At 41.3% G+C, this 8,783-nt stretch overlaps 1 long non-coding RNA gene across 1 annotated transcript; it reads right to left on the bottom strand.

Moving 5' to 3' along the window:
* Positions 1 to 1,295: 1,295 nt before the first annotated feature.
* Positions 1,296 to 7,425, bottom strand: LOC109144195. Its single transcript, XR_002044793.3, has 3 exons — positions 6,862 to 7,425; positions 5,898 to 6,088; positions 1,296 to 4,188 (listed from the first exon to the last, which is right to left on the bottom strand). It is a non-coding gene; the product is annotated as an uncharacterized LOC109144195 (long non-coding RNA).
* Between the last annotated feature and the right edge of the window lie 1,358 nt (positions 7,426 to 8,783).

Below are 8,783 nucleotides of genomic sequence, written 5' to 3'. Positions count from 1 at the left end.
GGTTGTAATAGTTAGTGATATTCTTATCTCCTTCTTAGGGCTCTAATTTCCAAGGGCTTCTTTTATACTCTTTTTCTTTACACAATATTTCAGCTGTTGCAGACTGTAGAAAAAGTTATCTCCTTCCATTGGATATAGGATAAGCAAAAGAAGGTTAATTTCAATGGCTACATTTAACCTGTGTGATTAGCACTTAATTTTTCGGTAGGTTCTTTTTCTAACTTTTCCACTAAAGGAAGCATTCTAAATAACGCAAAATATTCTGACAAAGGGAGCCACAAGATCAAGCATAGGGTGTCTGGTATCTGTTCCACTTTATCTTGCATGCTGTCATCAGAGGATAAATTTATAAACAAAGATTTTCCAGGATGTATTCCAGATTTGTGAAAAACAACATTATCTCCTTGGTCTCTATTTTTCCTCTGTGTCATATGTTCTGCAGCTTGGGAATACTGTACATTGTGTACTGCAGGCATGTGTTTTGCATGGCGGGACATGATCTAAAATTTATGTAAGTGGATTTTTGGACTGTGACAATTCTCACCTTCCACCAATCTTTCGTAAGTGCAGAGGAACGGACAGTCTGAATGGAGGTCCTTCTCCGAACACCGCCCCAAGTGGCAGAGAACAGAGCCCTCTGCTGAATGGGGGCTACACTAATGTCTCCCTTCTGACATTCCTAACGCTTTGGGAGTTTACGTGCCACCTTCTGAACACCAGCGTTGTTCACAAGGTTTTATTTTGGTAAGTGCCATGCTTCACAGACATATTCTTGAGAAGGAAAAGACCTAACTCCCACAGCTCCCAAGTGTGATTCTTTCATCTATTAAGCACTGTGATCTAGAAAGGCTGTACAGGACTTTCTTCCAAATGTTAGGTAATGACTTTGGTCCTGTCTAGTATTTAATTTATTAGCTACCGAATAAAAATGTTGGGGTAATGTAATAAATTGTAAAGTACACAACAGAACCATCTGCTCCAACATGCTTTATTTCTTTAAAATATGCAAACAATATCTCTTACACATCTGGATACTTCATCCTACCATGATTAAAGTGCAAATACTTTATTACAATTAGTTTTAAAAGGGTGCATACAAGGCCATGATGGACCCAAAAATAAAAATCACTGGAGAAAATCACAGAAGAATGCAAACAGAATCTTTGCACAGCACCAGCTACCAGGCACTCTATTTGATAGATTTCAGATGAAAATAAGTAGTCATCAGTTGTTTGTTTAGCTAAGGGAAAAACCCAAACCCCCCCCCCCAAAAAAAAACCAACCCTAAAAGAAAAAATGCTGTATTACCAACCCAGTGTGCTTTGATCCTGCAGGCAGCTCCATTCCCGGCTAAGGCAGCGGGAGCGGACGCCAAGCCCACTGGGTGGCACTAAATAACCAGGCGTGGAGCGAGCGCCGTGTCCGCGCCGCGCTCAGCGCCCTCTCCAAGGCTACCGGGTGCTGTCGGCAGAGCTGCCCCACTCCTTGCAGTATTCTGAGCCACAGCTGGATGTTTTCCGTCCGCTTGGCATTTACAATTGGCAAGTGCAGCACTGCACTCCTCTTGGTGCAATTGAATCACAGGGTAGAGACAGCAGCTGTGACAGAACAAGGCACTGCCTCAACAGCAGCCGGCACTTTGCTCATGACTGTCCATCTCTCATATCAAAGCCTGACCTTTACTTCATCCTTTCGTTTCGTGATAACAAGTCAGAATAAATCAACCTGTCAAACCTTCACAAAGAAGTTCTGATGCTGCTGTTGAACAAACCTAGTTTAATATACCGTGCTCACCATAAACAAAGAAAGGCAAACTTTGCATCTCCTAGCACGTAACAGTGCAGCCTCACAAATGCCAACCTTTCAAGCCTATGTGCATTCTTCAGGACTCAAACCTAGTTTTTTAACAAACCCTAACCTTAAATAAAACTTTCTCTAAAAGTTTCTTACTTTTTTTTATGAAGTGAACTTGTTTGAGGTGAACTGAAAATCTGAGAAAACCCTCACTGGTACTTAGTGCTTATGATTTTGCCAGCTAAAACATGGTATCAGCACAGGCCTTTGTTTTCCACTTGTATGTTAGAAAACATAGTATGTGAACATGGAACAGGCTGCAGGAGGTCACACCAAAGACCCATCCAGTCCAGCAGTGGCCAGCAGTATGTCACATTTTAATGCAGCAACCAAATACTTATGGCAAATTCTTGCTGTTCCTAGCAGCCTGGAGCTCAGGCACTCACGCAGAGGTGATGGTTGTGCTTTGTAGCCTTTGGTGGCATTTTTGTTTATTTGGTGGGGTATAAATAATGAATTTGTTTTATTTCCAGTTTCTCAACATGCATACAAAGTTGCCTTTGGACACTCTGCATGGCAATACGTTCCACGTTTAAGTACACATTGCTTGAAAAGGGATCTATTTCTGTTTGTTTTGAACAAAAAGAGTATTGCTGGATGTAAGTATGATGCTGCAGTGTTACATACAAGGGCAGAAGTTTGACAGTTTTAAATCAGATGGGAGGGCTGCCCTAACCAAAGAGACTTATATATGCTATTTGCATCATATATGATAAAGGGAGTCACAATTGTTTTTATGTCTTCTCTGAAGTCAGGTGATTACAGCATCTCTAAGGCTTAGCTACAAAGCCTATGAGCTTCAGAACCAAACTAGCATAATGTTTATCCAGGCATAAAGATGCTGTGAAAATAAAGCTCATTGTTTCAGGCTTTTCCAGACTGAGGGAGAAGTGTTATTTTCATAATGACATATGGAAAGTACAGTGATATAAAGCATTGAGGTGAGATTCTGTGCCATGCTTGAGTCATCTTACAAGATCTTTAGATGCGAAGATAGTTTTACACCTACCCAGTTCTGAGGGTGTCTGTGCCTGAGGAGCTCTGCCTGCTAACTTAGGCTGTTTAAATCTCTCTGAGGCACTCACAGGGTCACAACACTGCCTCGTATCATCCCCTTCTTCTAAAACTTTTTCTATCCTACAAAATACATATTGTATATTTAAAGTCAGCAAAAGGTTCAGCCTCTTTGAACTGACTCTATACTAAACCCATCAAGAAGCTCTGTGGTTTCTCCTTTTGACAGCTTAGATCTTAGTGTATTTCTTCCTCTAGAAGTCAGGCCAGGGTAATTATGAGTAAACCTGCTCTCTTAAAAGGATGGGAAAGAGAATTTTTCTTTGGAAAAGAGTTTAAAGACTGGTTTTTGAAAGTTTTTTTCTAGAAAATATAATTTAAATCTAATGATAAAGGTCTGGATGGTTTTTACATTTATTCTTAAGTGTCATTTTTATCAAGTGAAAAATGGGTCTTGGCATTTTCCCATCCTAAGGTCAGCCAGAAAGCTAGGGGCAGACCTGGAGTTTAAAATTAATTTTGAATAAATCTGTAAACAAAACTAACTGGACCAAATTCCTTCCAGCTGAACCTATGTGAAGCCTGTTGAATTATGTCAACAAGGAAAAAAATTGACATATCTTGTTTGTAAAATGTTGCGCAAATACAACAAATACATTGAGTAAACAGTTCCAGAAAGAGTGCAGCATCATCATCCAAAATATGTTCTAGGAAACATAAGGGTAGATAGCGAGCTGAAGACTTGCATCATGGAAAAAAAGCTAAATAAGGATTCAAATCTGTTCATAGATTTAGCCTTGCTGCTCTTATTTCTTCCTCTATTTTATTTAGGACAGAAGAAAAATCTACTTACCAATCAGACAGGACCATATTCACCTCTGGTTTAACTCAGCTGGATTTAAGACCAAGACCGAATCAGTATTTTGATTGCCAGAGGATGACAGAGAGTGAGCATGAGCAAAGTGCAAGATACAATTCTATCTACATACATTGAATATCCAAAACCAGTGAGAATACTCAGTGCTCAATACACGGACTGAAAACACTCCAGTGTCTACTTGCACAGGAGACCTGGTCTACTGGACTCACAGATATCCTGTTCCTGCCCTCAGCTTCTGTGTGGTATTACATCCCCCAGCAGGAGATTCTTCTCAGGTCCTGCAAAGCCTGATTAACTGGTGTGGGTACCAGAATCTGCTTCTTTCTTGCCAACTTTGCAGCTAAGCCCTGGGGACCACAGTAATGGAAGACTTCTGAGAGAATGAGCCAGTCAATAATTCAAGAAGGCATCTGTTTATGCTCAGCTTTTAGGCAAACCTCCTGTTAGCAAACAAAAATCAAGCAATGTTTAAACATACAGACCTAAACATGAAGCCTTAGATCTACAATAATACTGTGACACTGCTGCTGCATTGTGGTTTCTGATGGTTACATCATTTGACAATTCTTAGCCTCCAAGGCAGTGGTGGCTGAGTTTGACAGCTCTCCAACTTCTCCATGGGAAGCCAGAACTAAAGGGGGCATATTCTCCCTTTCCCAAGCTCCACTGTGTATCACTCGTGTTTACACATAGCTTTCCTGTGCACCAAGATCAGTCTGGTCCAAAGATTTGCTTCCTCTTTCTCTAGGTCAGAGCCAGTCTGTTCTGTCTGCCTGGCAGATTTTACACCCTTCTGTGTGCAGGTCCAGTCCAGCCTCTCCAGGTGGGTGTTTTGCAGACTGCATGCTGACCATCTGATTCAGGTCTTTTCCGTCTGCATACGATTATCTCAGCTCTACTATTTTTGTGTAACTATGCCAAGCAAACAGCTATTACACAATATTTCACTTCCTAAGTCAAACAGTCAAACACTCTCCATGTGATATGTCTGGGTACAAGGCAAGCAGGACTCCTCATGTTTCTGCTCTAACTCAGCAGACTTGTAGCATATTTGCGTACAATGCAAACGTAATATATTTCTCAAAAAGGTCTTCTCACTGCAAAGCTATCCCTGCTGAGTCTTGCTTCCTGACATTCTGGAGGGTAAACCAGGTGATCCTGCAACTGAGTACAGCATGACTTTCCTTCTTTTGTCAAATCACCTTTTACTCAGCATGGAGCTAGTCACTGACTCATCTGAGAACAGCCTCTACTCCTCCTCTACCTGAACCACTGTAAGCTTTCTCCTACCAGTCACAAGATAAATGTGCATGTAAATATTGGGTTTTCTAAAAAAAAGGAAAAGGTCGTTCATGTGCTTAAATGTTAAGATGATGATTGTACACTTCTCTGACTTACAACTTGGTAGAGTAATGATTATTTGTTTAATGAGGGCTGGATATAAATACTAGAGGGAATTTATAATCTCCTGTTCTTCAACTGTGAACCACAGCAGATGGTTTCAGTCTATGCAGATTAAGAGCACAGTAACACATTTTGTATTTCCATAATAAATAAGAATAACTTAACACCAATTACAGTTAGATTGTGCAAAATAGGAAAGACAGCATTCCAAGCAGTGAACATCTACTGATTTGAGCAGATTTTGAGATAATAAATATTACATTTGGCAGTTTAGAATCATCCACACCACAAATGGAGGAGAAACTGTGAGAGAGAAGAATGAACCTGCCAAAACTGGGATTTGATTCTCCTTTCCTTTACATTACTCTTCTACTCAAGTCTTTACAGTAATTTCCAATATAGCTTTTTTATGTTAGAACTAGTTTGGTCACTGGAACAGTTCCTCTGAATAAAGCCCCTCTTACAACCTATGCTGTCTCCTGGAAGTTAAATCAAAGCATTAAACAGGAGAGGACAGATGGGGAAGTGCAAGAAAACAACACATCAGTACCCCTCAGTGTGTCTGGTATCAGTTCCAGCAGTCTCAAGTGTTATCATCAGAGCAAAGAAGAACTTTAACCAGTAATTCAAAAGTTGTATTAGACATTCATATACATAGGAAATTTTTCCCTAGTGGGCAGCACAGAGAAAACATGAAACAATTGGGCAATGCATATTGTAATAGGAGATTTTCCACAGAACCCACCTCAACCAGACCAGCACAAGGGCCTGCCCAGGAGCTCCCATGCATTGGGTTTTGTTCATGGCTCACCATTCTGCAGCCCAGGTGGCTGAATTGATGCCAAACATTAGCTGGCAATTCCAAACCAGGTGTTCTCTTGTCACTGCACAAGGACAGTATCCAAGATGGAGAGAGCATTCTCTGTATGACTGCACCTGCAGTGGAGACAGGCATTTGTGTTGATGAGTTAGTGCCAAGGTAGGTCCTTGTTTGCCTTTGAGAAGTGATTGACAGTTAGCAAGTGTAGCACAGATTGGACCATGGATTTCAGTCAGGAAGGGTCCAGGATGCAAAATGATACCTGGTGTCTTTGCTGAATCCACAGTTCATTATGTCACCCAGTTTCTGACACAAAATAGCTGTTGTACAATTGAATCAAAATAATTACAGGTGTTAATTAGAAGAAAAGGTTACAAATGCAGCTTGCCTTGAAAGCAAAAGCAATCCTTTGGAGAATAAAGGAAAGTCAGAACTTCCCCATATTTTGTGGCCAAATTTAGGGAAATGGTGTTCGCAGCAATATTCTGAACGGCTGAGAATGGGGGAAAATGGGGGAAACTTCTGTGACAGTGACAGAAATAAATAATAGACTTAGATGTCAGCAAAGCACAAGGGCAGAAGCTGCATTAAAGTGGGGATTTTTTTGATGAAACCCCAGATAGGCATTGTATGCTGAGAGATGCAAAGAGAAAGGATGATAAGACAATAAACAGGAAAGGGAGGTGAGTTCAAGGGCACTATTTTAAGAGGGGAAGGGTTAAATCATGCCTGGATCTGTGAAGGAGACAACCCAAAGAAGAGTGACTAGAAGGCTGACGATGGCTAAAGATAGTGTGATGAGTGGGCAACAGAAACTAAAAGAGGATGAAATGAAGTTCTTAGGAACGTGGTCAAAAGAGGAAGACAAATGGGAAATTTGAAATCTCACCATCGATCATGGCAGGTGCAAGCTGCAGACGGGTAAGGGCACGTGTGGTTTTGGGTCTGGAAATCTCCTCTGTCACTTCTCATGCTCTGCAGTGTGAGTGGGAATCACTGTGTCAGCTTTCATGAGGAAGGACGGGCCCAGGCTCTGGCAGTCACACTGTCGGCACCCGGGCTTGGTGCCGGGTCCCAGAGAGGTGTGAGTGTGCAGGGGGACACAGCTGTGGGGGCCTCTCATCTTGCAAGCATCACCTGATGCTCCTTTCAACTTGGCAGTGATTTGTTTCACCACAGGTATCAGAAGTGTGGAACAGCTGGATTCTAACAATCCACTAAGGTATCCAATCAGCACGTCTGTTCCCAACACACTTAATTATTCTCAAGGCTTTGGATGTAAGACAAGCGTAATTCCTGTGCTTGTAATTATTATCCATACAGCTGTGAAGGTAGCTGTGAGTAGGAATGCATGTTTTGGTTTACATTAGGCAAAATAGATTCCTTCCCTGAGGATTGACTTTGATGCAAGGGAAGGGCAGATCTGACCTGGTGACAGCGAGAGCTATGCCAACAGAAGCATTAAGTCCTGCAAGGACCATCCAAGGTGAACAGATCAAAGATTAAAGAACAAATGAAAACAGCTTCTGGTCATCTAGGATGGTGTCTGTGTAATACTCGGGAGCAAAAGAAAAAGTTACTGAAATACAGCATAATTATTGTAATAGACAGGATAGTAGACAAGGAGGGCAGAAACTTACTGTGCCCTAGGATATCTGACAGAATGAGCAGCATTTGTTTTTAGACAAGATACTAATTAGAAAGTCAGTGCCCTAAAAGTCTTACTAGGCAAAGTAAAAACAGCCCTTTAAACTGCATAATAATGACAACTGCATAATAATAATTTGACCAGAAGTCAAATTAATTCCTGGTAGAATTTTGCTGCCTTTAGGGACAAAATGAAGATGTTGTCTCCTTTCATGCACACATTCATTGTCTTGCATTTTTTTGTTACTGTTTTTTTGTAGCCTCAACCCCAAGAGGTGTAATGCATTTTAATTTCTCTTTAAGTAGGTCACTGGTTTTCTTTTTCTGCACTGCCCTCTTTCTAAAACAACTTGTAGTCTAAACCTTTATTTATTCTCTTTAAAATGGGGAGCGGGGGGGAAGCTCCACAGAAATTTCAAATCTATTTTGGCAATTCTACTGTATTCGACTTTAACCTCACCCACTCAATACCCACCAGGCTGTTCTCAAGTTCTTGTCTTTCCATCTGCTAGCCCTTCCCAGAGAAGGATTTGGGGAAGAAGGCATCCCAGAAAGATTAATCTGCATACTGCAGAAAAGAGGAAACTTGTTCTTTAAGACCATGACAAAGCAATGCGACTTGTTACTAAAGCTGTCGCCATTCTGGACTTGCAGGATCTTTGTAAAAAGACAGTGTGCTACTGACCATCAGGAGCTTAGAAGAAAACTGCCTAAAACTCCATCCAGTTATGGTCTCCCTGTATTTGTCTCCACTGAAAATTACACTTACCTCTCCTCCCATCTCTCAGAAGACTTTCAGAACTTGGTAATACAATAACTCACAAAATGTCAAAACAATAATTTACCCAGCATGAGGTGGGGAGACACACCAGTAAGGGATAGACAAGAATTACAGTACATGCAGGGAGTAGCTTCCTACAGAAAGGTTCATCTCTCATTGCTTGCCTGAAAGGTGGAGAGAGAGAGTGCTTCAGTAAATTCTGAGTGTGGGATGCTACAGGCTGTAACATCACTGGTTGCATTAGGTCAGCAGCCTGAAGCCCAGATTACAAATCCAGGACCATGCCACAGGGACTACTGTGTTATATGGAGCTTGTGAAAACAATATTCAGACTCCTATCTCTGCCAACACAAGATGTGAGGTTCACAGGCACTGTGGGAAGA

The sequence above is a fragment of the Corvus cornix genome, chromosome 2, assembly GCF_000738735.6.
Source record: "Corvus cornix cornix isolate S_Up_H32 chromosome 2, ASM73873v5, whole genome shotgun sequence".
Taxonomy (NCBI): domain Eukaryota; kingdom Metazoa; phylum Chordata; class Aves; order Passeriformes; family Corvidae; genus Corvus; species Corvus cornix.
Note: the sequence above shows the minus strand (reverse complement) of the source record. Positions and strands in the feature narration are given on the sequence as shown.